This window comes from Canis lupus, chromosome 8 (assembly GCF_011100685.1).
Source record: "Canis lupus familiaris isolate Mischka breed German Shepherd chromosome 8, alternate assembly UU_Cfam_GSD_1.0, whole genome shotgun sequence".
NCBI lineage: Eukaryota > Metazoa > Chordata > Mammalia > Carnivora > Canidae > Canis > Canis lupus.
In genome coordinates this window covers 30,339,970-30,352,651 of record NC_049229.1, presented here as the reverse complement: position 1 = coordinate 30,352,651, position 12,682 = coordinate 30,339,970, and the positions used below count along the sequence as shown (strand labels likewise).

Genomic DNA, 12,682 nt, shown 5'->3' with positions numbered 1-12,682 from the left:
AAGTTCCCAGGTGATGCTGATGCTGCTGGTCCAGGGTTCCTACTTGAAGAATCACTGGTCTAGACAGAGGATAATTCTAGGAGTCTGGAAGTCATCAGCATGAAGATAACATTTAAATCCATGGGACTAGATGAGATTGCCTAATGAGGCTATGCAGAGAAACAAGAGAAGGAGGCCCTGGATTAAGTTTTGAGAGGGATTAGAGAAGAAAGACCCAATAAAGGCAGGAATAGAGAAGAAGGAGGAAAACAAAGAGAGCATTGGGTTTCAGAAGCTAGAAGGGTTGAAGGTTTCAGGTCCAGATTGACCGAACATGACAAATACTGTTGAGAAACAGTAAATAAGAGGGCAGTGAAGTGTCCATAAACTTATCAATATTAGAATTTCTGTCAAGGGCAAGTACTTTATTAACATTATCTCTCTGAATCCTTCACAAATCCCATCAAAGGAGTACAGTTAACTGAATTTTATAGTTAAGGGAAGTGAGGCTCAGAGACTATACAGTTTGTTAGGGCAACAAAGAGTCTAAACCCCACATTTCTTCTGCTAGCATCTTAGGGAATGCAGTGCTTGCTGCATCCTCTACTTGCAGCTAAAATCTACAAGGCAGGCCAACCTTTGGCAAAACCTAGAAGGATACATTCTGCTCACTCCTCCCCAAGGCATTCACTACCCTCTGGCTGCTCCCGGACAATGGCAACGCATGCTCACCTGCTGTCCTGGTTGACTCCCCCTGCTTTCCACACTCACGTCCAACCTGGACTTCTTTCCCTGGCAACAGCATCAACCTGTCTTATTACCAAATGATAATGGGTAAAAGTGGGTGCTAATTGGTGGTGTGCAGTAAAGGTTTCACAGTCACCTTTCTCGGGGAAAAAGCCCTGATTTGCGGCATTTGGTGATTTCAAGGCACCACTGGCTGATTTTGGGCCATCAATGTTAGGAGAACGTAGAGTTGGGAAGAGATGCACATAGTTGGCTCTTTCAAGCTATTGAGAGCTGGATCCAGCACACTGCTGGAATGATTTAACATGTTGATTTTCATGTCACATATTTCCATTCTACACACAGCCTTCTGGAGACAATGTCTTAACCACAAGTTATGGGAACTCCAGGCCATCTGCCCAGCCACGGGGGGAGATGTTAGGAATAGGGAGGCCAGTGCACAGCCTCTAACCCATAACTCGAAGGCGGTCACCTGCTTCGTCAGTGTCCGACCTAGCCCAGGAGCAGAGGGAATGTCAGTTTAAAAACTGGCGTTGGTATCCCTCTTTGGTTTCCAGGGTTCAAAAATGTTCTTTTATGAGGATTACAGGCTTGTTCTTTGGTGTCAGCAGGCGTTTATGATGGCTGTAGCAGGAATGAGAATTGGGGTCTGGAATAAGCCTTGCTGTTTCTTGCCAGGCTGCAAAGGTTTATGGTGGAGACCAGACATGCGTCTTGCTCATGTCCATATGCTGCTCTGTATCTGGATTTAGAGGAGGGGACCGCATCCTCATCCACGCAGGAATGGCAGCCGAGGGCTCAGTCCCAAGGCACGAGGGAATTTTAACTTCCTCATGTAACTTCCATTTGCTTCTTACTCTTTTATTCTTAAAAGCACAGGTCACAGAAGTGATCTCTGGGGAGTTATGTGATGTGATGGTATGGTGGATAGTGTTGTAGTGTTACTTCTCACCCCTCAAGAGGAGGGAATTCAGTCAGTATGGAATGGGGACAAGTGGGAGGAAGCAGAGGCCTTAATGGAAAGAGGAGAGGAGCCTCAAGAGCTGGAACTTGGCACTTGACGTGGAAGGGGCAGAACAGGGCTGTGAGGTGGGTTGAAAGAGGTGTTTCTTCGCAATCGCAATCGGATTTTATGAGTGTGTGTTTTGCAAGTGGATGCAGTTAGCTCAGGAGCAAACACTTCTAGGCTCAAGGATGTTTCTCTGAATTGGCGGATAGAGAAGTCTGAGAGTTACACTTCACTGCTTTTTACGGAGCTGATCACATAGTCAGGTTTTACGCCTAAAGGAAGCTAGAAGGACTGTGGCACTGGCCAAGAGACTTCTAGAAAGCACTTAACCATACGCTATGGTTGAGGTTGATTTTATACCAGCTACCCAAATTTTTATTTCTGGGACCAGTTGTTTTATTGTGTATGAATTACACAGACAAACATCCGTGGGCTGCCAGGGGTACTCACAGGATAATACTTGAAAATCACATACTCCCATCCAGTGCTCTAGGTGCAAATTTGCTCACATATGCATGCATGCAAATGTGTCAAAATAACACTAATATTTATAATAATACTTTGCAATTCTACACTGCCTTTCATCTGTAGATCTCAGGGTACAAGCATTCATTAATTCTCCCAACACTCCTCTGAGGGAGGTAAATATTATTATCCTCCTCTGTGCAGATGAAGTAATTGAGACAGATAAGTGATTTGCCTCAGGCCAGTTAGGGAGCGTGGGTGGAGGACTGAGATTAAGAGCTCGGAGTTCCTAGAGATGTCCATTAGGGAAGAAGCCCAGTGGTCAAAACACACAGGGCACTGTGAGCTTTTGGAGGAGTTCACTTTATCCTGTGAAATCCATCGCCATGGTAGTGAAAGCTGCTTATTAAACATGGACTATGCATTGAGTGCTTTACATATGCTATTTCCTGTCCTCATATTAGAACTAGTATTATCCCCATGGCACAGATGAGGAACTGAGATTTATAGTGGTGAAGTATCTTGTCCAAGATCACATGACTAATAAGTGCCTGGGCTGGAATTCAGACCTAGATCTGTTGGCCTCCCAAGCCCAGGTTCTGTCCCCCAGCGCATACCTGATGCTCCTTTGAAAATTGCAGGGAAGCACCTTTCTACACCTTTCTACCCTTTCAAGCCTTAGTCTTCAGGCTTTTATTTGCCCTGTCTACTACCAGTTTCTTTGCATTTGACTAAATTTTGAGACTGATGCTTATAGCGTGTCTGATCTGGACATACAAGTTCTAAGCATAGGAAAGGAGATCCTCTGAGGTAAGAGTTTCACATAAGCCGGAAAAAAAATTTAATTATAATTACTTTTTGCTTTATTTTGTGTTATTTCTGGTGAATGTATCAGTTTGGCATCTCTTGACAGAACAAGAAAATGGCCACAACGAGAGAGGTGGGGAGAGAGAAAGAGCAAGAGAGAGATAGAGAGAGAGAATGTGGATTCTCTTGGGACAGATAGATTTCCAATTGCACTGTCAGAAAAAGAGTCAATGAATGAATCAAAGAGCCAAAGGACTTAGATATTTAAGATAAACCAAGTTTTATTCTGGTCTTGGGTCTGCTCAGTTAGACTGCTCTCAGGAGTTCAGCTGACTCCCAGACCTTCATAACTCAGCTTACAGTCAAAATGATATATCTTAGGTGCTAGGGTAGCCGTGCAATCTGTGGGGTGGCCAAGGGATTGCTGGAAAGGCCTGGGAGCACATGGAACTGCCAGGGTGGCAAGGAGCTTAGGAAATTGTGCACCTTGGAGACATACCCCAAGGTGCCTGCTAGTCAGTGAGCTTGACCTGGGCAGCTCCTTGCCCTTGGCAGGATTCAAAAGGACCAGCCTGGGGCCACCATTGCCTGGTTAGGGGTGAGGGATGGGGCCGGTAGGGGGGAGCTGGGGGAGAGGAAACTCCCAAGATTCAACCAACCAGATAGAATCTGCACCCTTCGGAATTAGACTCTGCGAAGTCAGCTTTGTAGTATGATACACTTTGTAAGCAAGATAAGGAAAGTCAAGTTTGAGTCACAACTCATTTGAAACTGTATTTTTCTTGGAGAAGTGAGAACTAGCTTATAAAAGTCAGTGATTATACAGGAATCTGAACCCAGCTGACCTGTCTGTTTTGTTTGAATTCTTTTATAATTAGTTTAGTAGTGATCTCAGTGTCCCTTCCCAGCCATCCTCTCTCCTCAACACAATTTAGACCCAGTTTCTACCATGCTGTTGCATATGCTTAAAAGCAAAACTTTAAAGAAATTACTAATCACAAATTGTTTGATTCAGAATCTGCTGGTCTGTCACATGTATGCCTGTTTGTACACACACCTGGGATATATCTGCAGGGCAAGAAACACAGGGATAAAGAGAGAATGTGTGCTATGTGTGTGAAATAGGATGGCCAGTCATCCCGGTTTGCTGGGAATGAAAAGTTTCCTGTGCTGTGGGACTTTCGGTGCTAGATCAAAAAGAACATAGGGTAAACTGAGACGAGTTGGTCACCCTAGTTCATGAGGATGTTAAACTGAAGGTGAGTCATATTTTTAAGACATCAGATTTTTGAAATGCACTAAACTGTAACAGACACTTCCCAAAATATAAACATAAGCGCACCTTCCACTGCCCCATGGAGCAAATTAGCGCCTACACTATTTACAAGTGGCTATAAACATTGGAAAGCCTGTAGAAGAAGTCAAACATTAATTTTTGTCTAGCTTGAAGTCACAGAATAAGGATTCTCCTGGTGGGTTTTTGGGTTTGCTTTTGGGGGGGGGTGCAGGAGTGAGTGAAATAGAAAAAAAATACCCACAGTGTATTCTGTACAGCCATATAAACACTTTTGAAAAGTGTTAAGTGGAGGGCAGGGCTGGTAATGGGACTGTAATGGTAATGGGCTGAACAGCAAAGCCTACACCTGCTTTGAATGAATGCAGGGAGCTCTGGGAAGCTGAGGGTCCAGTGGGAAGCAGCCAGATTGGGCGATGTGCTTCCATACCCGTGCTTAACCACATAATCATTAAAGAGCAGAAACCTCTCCTTGTAATCCTCTCCTATAGGACAGCAGGGAGTGTTAGCATATTTGAACTGCTTCACATTCCTTCTTGCCTACTTTTGAGAACATACTACATTTTAAAACTTGTTGGTTTCTTTCATGTTTTATTTGACCCTATGTAATTGCATTCCTGAAGGAATAACAGGCTCCCCTAGTGATTTACACCCTGTATTAAATGTCAGTTTTGAAGAGACACAGTTAACTGTTTGGTTTAACCTCTTGCCTTCCCTCTCTCTATTAGCTCAAAGCTCAAAACTGAATTTGAGCTCCAGCTCTTAGAACTCTAAAGGAAGGATACAAAGATAAAAAAAGGAGTTGCAGTAGCAGCAACGTTGAAGGGAGCTTCTTGGCTCTAGCCACTTTCCCCCCACTGTGTAGCCAGTCACCAGCCCAGAATATAGAAACATCCCTTTTCTTACGGTGATTCGTACTGTTCACTTCTGTCCCAGTTCAGTTGTGAAGATGGTGAATCAGAACCACATTCTGGCAAGCTGGCTTTCTATTTCATATTACCACCCACTGCCACAGCCCTGGGGACACCAACAATTGCCATAAACTGTGGTCCTCCCTCAACCCTGAAGTACCCAGTGAGGGTTTGAGGAAGCTTTGGGAGAAGAAATCTGTCTTAGTAATTATCTAATTTCATTTTACTTTGTTTTATTTATTTTATGTACTTAGCTGCTGTGATGTTATTGTTATTAAAATGTTTCATTTGCCCTTGAAGATTCACTTAAAGTATGTTTAATAACTGCTTAATCACCTGTTGTGAACTAATTATTGGGAAAATCTTTAAATACAGCTGGATGTGATGGCATATTCCCTTATGTTTCTGTGCATGTGTGTGCTTAAAATCTAGAAGTAAATATATCCTGTGTTATATAACTTGACAGGCAACTAAAGTATTATTATTACTTTCAGAAGTCCAAATAAAAAATATGGTACAAAAGAGATTTTACGTTAAAAACAGTTATCTGGGGCGCCTGGGAGGCTCAGCGATTGAGCATCTGCCTTTGGCTCAGGGCATGATCCCAGGGTCCTGGGATCGAGTCCCACATCGGGCTTCCTGCATGGAGCCTGCTTCACCCTCTGCCTGTGTCTCAACCTCTCTCTGTGTGTCTCTCATGAATAAATACATAAAATCTCTAAAAAAAAACAAACCCCAAAACAGTTATCTGTGCAGAGCAGACTAAATTCATCCTCTGCTCTGTTCTTCCCACTCCCCCAGCTTATATGCAGTGACCACATTCTATTGAGCTTGGTTGAAATGACTACAACAAGGGGCACCTGTGTGGCCCAGTCAGTTGGGCAACTGACTTCATCTCAGGTCATCATCTCAGGGTCCTGGGATTGATCCCTGTATCAGGCTGCCCACACAGTGAGGAATCTGCTTCTCCCTCTGCATCTCTCCCCTGTTCGTGCTCACTTTCTCTCTCTCAAGTAAATAAAATCTTAAAAAGAGAAATGATTACAGCAATAGTAGGAAGAGAAGGAAATAGGAAGTAATGACCATAGGGACAATCAGGTTCAATTCTCTGGATTATGAAGATATAGCCTACTGTCATCTTGTCAGCACCTGAGACTTTAATCCCTGACTCCCACTCTGAGGCCACTTATAAGCCATTAGCTAAGCCATTTGATCTGGACCTCTTTGTCTATGGGGAAAAATTCAGGCTGCCTTATGGTATGAGATAGCTTTTGTTTGACTCTTTGTGCATGTATTTGTCAGTCTTATTCCCCAAGTTCTTTATAGTGGTTTATAAAATAAATAAAATAATAAAGAAATCAGGACAAAGGAGAAAAGAGGTAGGACAAGCAAGACAATTCAAGTAATGAGTGTTCATGAAAGATATTAGTCAAATGTACAGTAAAGTACAATTATCCATCACCACCACTACTGTAACCAATAGTTACTATAAAAATGAAATATTTAAGGATACAAGTGCTAAATGACATTACTGTCAGAAACCACCAAGAATGGCCAAATGTGTCTTGTGTCTCCTTAAAAGTGATGCATATTTTCTAGTTACTGAGTCCTGTCCAGATGGGCCTTCTCTCCAAAAAATGATTAAAGAAAAAACCTGAAGTTCATATTCCATTCTGAAATATATCTCTCCGATAGACAGCCTTCTTTTTTTAAAAAAGGGATTTTTATTTATTTATTTGAGAGAGAGTGAGAGAGAGAGCACAAAAGTGAGGGGAGGGGCAAAGGGAGAGGGAGAAGCTCTTTGCTGAGCAGGGAGCCTGATGCAGAACTCAATCCCAGGACCCTGAGATCATGACCTGAGCTGAAGACAGATGCTTTACTGACTGCGCCACCCAGGTGCCCCTAAATACTATCTTTCTATCTGTGTTAGAAGTGTTTGTACTTTTTTGGAGAAGCCTTTGTACCTTATTTAATGATTTATTTCATGATATTGTAGGGCTACTAATCAATGCCAGTGTTTCAGTCTCTCCAACCTCTGGCCCTGAGAATTTGAGGCAGAAATAAAAGCACATATTAAGTACCTGGGAAAGTTTGATATTTACAGTACCTACTCCTTTGTAAGGTGGCCACTCATTCATTTCCATTCTGAAATTCCAGGTTATAGGATTTTTTAGAGTGGTTTTCATAGGGCCAGGTTAACAGTTTGCAAAACTGATAAAAGAGATATTTTTATCTTTATCTGTAATAATTTGCATTTCTCGTCACTGGTGTAGTTGAGCATCACTTGATGTGTTTATTCGGGAAGAAAAGCTCCTCTTCCATGAATAATCTGTTTCCATCCTTTGCCCACTCATTCATTGGATAGTTTGTCCTTTTCATTATTATTATCATTGTTTGCAAAGATTCTTTATTTTTATTGTCTGCTAGAATTCTTTATTTTTATTGTTTGCAAGAATTTTCATTATGTTTATACTAATCCTTATTATATAATCATGTACATTAAATATTTTATATAAGGGTATATCTTATAAAAGTAATTACACTAATTGCAGAAAATGCAGATAGATGAAATAATATTTTTTTGCACAACTCCACATCAAGAAAGATCTTGATGACTATCCTTTTTAGTCCATTGTGCAAATACACATATGTGCATGTGTGTATATATATTTTTTATTGCTTTTTATTGTATATTACACATGTTGTTTTATAATCTGACTTTCCCCTTATCTCTGCATCTTGCACATGTTTTTATGTCATTACTTCCCAACAATATAATTTTAGTTTCTAGATAGAATTCTATTCTATGTCTATATCATAATCTATTTAATCTCCTATTGTCAGACAACTTTTTGCAATTATTTTAAAAAACTTAACAATACAGTATAATTACTTATCTGATTTTTTTAATGTTTTTCTTTACTACTAGATTGCTGACTTTTAAACCTTTCTGATAATAACTTACGGTAAGTACACAGCATTCTGATTCAGTACTCCCCTGTGCATATATGCTTGTGTTCACACATATAAGTGAAAAAAAAGGTCATGAAACAAAACTCACTTTCTGTTAATTTCTATTCTAATTCTTTTCTGTATTTTTTGAAGAAATTCTTGTTATAATCCACTAAATTTTTTTATGACTCACAATGAGTTTTTACCCTCCATTTGAAAAGGAAAGAGGGGCTGCACTTAGCACACAGTAGGCATTAATGTGTTTGTGTTGAATGAACAGCCTCATAGCTAAATCTTTGTGTACATTCATGCTGACTACTTAGGCAGTATAGTAGGGTTTTCCAGAGAAACAGAACCAATAGGAGGTAATATATATGATTGACACTTGAACAACATGGGGTTTAGGAGCACTGACCCTTATAGTCAAAAATCTGTATATAACTTTTAAGTCCCCCAGAATTTAACTACTAATAGCCTAATGTTGACCCAAAGCCTATCAGTAACATAGCAGTCAATAATATACATTTTTATGCTTTATGTATTATATACTATAATCTTACAATGAAGTAAGCTAGAGAAAATATTAGGAAACTCATAAAGGAGAGAAGATATGTTTACAGTACTGCATTGTGTTTATAGAAAAAAATTCATGTATAAATGGAGCTGTGCAGCTCAAACGCATGTTGTTCAAGGGTCGACTGTATATCTTCTATTGGCTATATAAATATCTCTTACTGGTTTTATATATATAATTTATCCAAAGAGATTTATTATGAGGAAGTAGCTCACTCAATATTGGGGCTGAGAAATCCCACAATCTACCATCTGCACACTAGACGCCCAGGAATGCCGGTGGTGTGAATTCAGTCAGACTCTGAATGCCTGAGAACCAGGGGAGTCAGGGGTAGAAGCCTCAGTCCAAAGTTAGGAAAAGATGGGATGTTCCAGCTTGATCAGAGAAACAGGAAAAAAAGGAGGAGAGGGGGAGAATTCCTCCTTCTTATGCCTTTTGCTCTCTTCAGGCCCTCAGCAAATTGTACATGCCCACCTACTTGCCCACATTGGGAAAAGCAATGTAGTTTTCTGTATCTACCAATTCAAATGCTAATCTTACCCTGGAGCATTCTCATGGTCACACTCAGAAATGATGTTTTAATATGGGCACCCTGTGGTCAGTCACATTGACACATGAAATTAACCATCACAGGTAGTATAGTATATAGTTAATTCCAGGGACTCTAGTTAGACAGCATAAGTTTAAATGCTGACTCTGCCACATACTAGCTGGTGGCTATGGACAAGTTATGTAACCTCTCTGTGTTTCATTTTCCTCACCTGTAAAATAATAGTGCCTATCTCAAAAAATTGTTCTGAAAATTAAATGAGTTAATTTCTTAAGCACTTAAAACTACCTGACATACCATAAGTAATATGTTTTTATTAAATAAATAAATGGGAAATTCCTGGAAGCTACATGATTGGATCAAAGGGTATATAAAAACATAAGACTTTTTTTAGATTTATTTATTTATTTGAGAGAAAGAGCACACATGGGAGCAGGGGAAGGGGCAGAAGGAGAAGGAGAGAATCTCAAGCAGACTCCCTGCGGCATGTGGAGCCCTACATGAGGCTCAGTCTCATGACTCTGAGATCATGTCCTAGCTGAAACCAAGAGTCAGATGCTCAACTGACTGAGCCACCCAGGTACCCCAAAACATAAAACTTTTAAAATATTGGCATACCTATTGGTATAAATATATTGATATATCTATCCTTGTCTATTCCACCCTTTTCAAAACCTGAACCAACTTTTTTCCCGGCAGCCATAACAGACTTGTAGCAGTAGTGTACTAAGGTACTGCTTTTCACTTACCTGAGGTTGTGGATGAAAATTCTTCCACCCAACCCCCAAACTGTAAGAGAAAATGGGCAAATTTTCCCCTTCTGACCTTTGTTCTTCACTCATTTACAAAAGATTATTTCACCTCAGCTAAGTTCTTGACCTTGCTCCCTCTTTGAATTCTGTCCTCATGGGTGTAACTTCCTCCCTTCTTTCCCTCTCTCTATTGTCCTTTATACTCTGATTCTTGAAAATCAAGAAGTGAGCAGCTTTGTCATGGTGCTATAGGAAAAGAATAGCTTTCTTTGAACTTGCAGCAGTTGGCCGAATTATTAAGCAGGTGACCCTCAATCGGCACACCAGGAACTTAGGATGTGTCAGAGTAGCAAACACTGCATGGCTGTCAGAGGCTAATGCTGGTGGAAACCAGGGTGGCTGACTTTTCCCAAGTGGCATGCTCCACCCTAAATTCAGCGTATTTGATGATCCATTGAGATTTTTACTATAATCTTGGAAAACTTGGAACATCAGGAATTTCGTGCAACACCTCATTTTAGGGTGAAGAACTGAAGGAGAAAATCATGCATCAATTTTCAGTTGTGTGCTGGCTTTCTAGTTCTGATTTTATTTGGAACAACAGAATCAAACCAGCAATGTATTTTTTTCTTAGTGCCAAGTGAAAATGAGTCTTACTGATATTGCCAAGCAATTGAAAAAGGGCTTCTGTTTAGAGAGGATGCTTAAGACAGAGGAGAAAGCAGAGTGGAATAGATGAGCTGTGTTGGATGGTAGTTTTGAGGATATCATTAATGAGTATGACATGTAAACAAGGAAGTCACTGAAATTGATCTAAGTTCATTTAACCTTCTTTGGGAACACATTAAACAAGTATCATTGTTTATCAAGCGGAAAAGAAAAGTCGATAGTGAAAGGGAAGCTTATCTTTTGTAGAGTATAAACTATTACAAAGAATAAAGAGGAATTAAAACTATCTGGTTAGAGTACCTTTAGAAATGCCAAAGTCCTGACATTCTGATCATTTCAAAGAGCACTGAAAAGACAAACATGCAAAAAGAGATGCCTTTCTTTCCTTTAGGGTTCCTTTAACATATTCTGAAAATGAAGTTTTCTCAAACATTTTTATTTAAGAAATTTGAAAAAGAGGGTTTTTTTTTCATTATAAACATCGCTTGTTTTGTTTCCATTCACCCTTATGCAAGATGAAAGCAATATGTATATATAACATTTTGTCCAAGGATATGGAAGATTTAAAAATAATAGGATTCCAGTTTGCTGAAGTAACAGATACAAGCATGACAAATCATATGATGAGTCTCAGGTAGAGTGCAGGAATAACTCTACTAAATCCAAGGCAGTTTCTTCACTGGCAGAGTAAGCTTCCCAGTCACAGGTCAACCAGCTCCTTAATGGCTGTTTCCAAAGGGTTCCATTCAATCTGGTTCATGTAAATATTCCATTATTTTTACCATTTGGAAAGTAAGGCATATTAATATTGAAAAATATGTTCCATCATCTCTATTCGATAATATTAAAAATACTTCTATATGGCATTATGTCAGTTGGGAGACAAGTGGGATTCATTTGCAGATGAGATAAATATTTTGAAGATACAGCTTTTACTAAATCATTAAAAGAGACAAATACATGAAAGGAAAAAATGAAATACAAGCCAATGGGAAGTGCATCTTTGGAGGAATGGATAAAGTTAATGGTGTTATTTGCTTTAAAAATTTTACTGAAAGAAGTCAAATAACTCTGTTTTGATTGACTCGGGAGGGTATTATAGTTTGAGAGAGATTTCAGAACCTGGCAGAAGAATAAGGGAGGAGTAATTGGTGGATTCTTTGGGACTCATAGCCATAATGCTTTGTGACTGAATTTTTAAGTATAAATGGGAGACCATTCTTTTAAAAATACAAGCAAATGATGCTTGAAACATCTTTCTCTTCTCCTGAAGATAGTTTTTATATTAGTGTGAAAATTTGCTCATGGACAAATTTGTCTTAGTGTTTATAGCCACAATTTAAGCTATCGTTGCACTCGGGAGAATTCTACCTTATAGCATAGAAGGGATAAACACATTTTAGGTTTGCTGGGAATTTAAACTAGCCAGCTGGCTCTCACTATCTAAACTTCCTTTGCCATTGTAGAGGCTGCAGTACTGTCATATTAAAGTATAGGACTGGGCAGGTGACAAATTTAAGAGCCAGAGCTGGGTATGACCTGGACCTGGGGCTGCTTAAACAAAAGTTTAAGAGGACAAGAGTTTCTGTTGCCCTGTCCAAGAAGCTCAAGTCAAACCTGATATTTTGCTGTTTGGCCTACATACCAAGATATATGGTTACATCAAAATACTTGTTGACAACGTTCACTACTTACTCTAGGGCAGGTGTTCCTCACCAGGGATCTAGAGATTCTTTAAGGGATTCAATGAATTCCCTGAGATTGTATGCAAAATTTGATGTGTATGAGTATATGTGCTTTTCTAGGGTATTGTTCATCAAGTTCTCAAAGAGGTTGTGGTCCCAAAACAAAAAATAAGAACTGCTTCTTTAGAAGGGAAAATTTCTTCAGGATTTTTCCCAATGAGCAAAATTCAATGATTTCTGGCTATGTTTTTTCAGCAGAATTAAGTTGAACAAGTTAAAATTACTGTA

The 12,682-nt window shown here is 39.7% G+C and overlaps 1 long non-coding RNA gene across 25 annotated transcripts in view; it reads left to right on the top strand.

The window, feature by feature from the left end:
• Positions 1–12,682, top strand: part of LOC119876491 — a 309,631-nt gene that overhangs the window by 270,840 nt on the left and 26,109 nt on the right. For 24 of the 25 annotated variants that reach the window (XR_005363295.1, XR_005363296.1, XR_005363283.1 and 21 more), the window contains one exon: positions 8,142–8,178. The exons of the other annotated variant lie outside the window; for it this stretch is intronic. This is a non-coding gene — a long non-coding RNA (uncharacterized LOC119876491). The remainder of the gene's footprint in view (positions 1–8,141; positions 8,179–12,682) is intronic. 25 annotated transcript variants of the gene reach the window in all.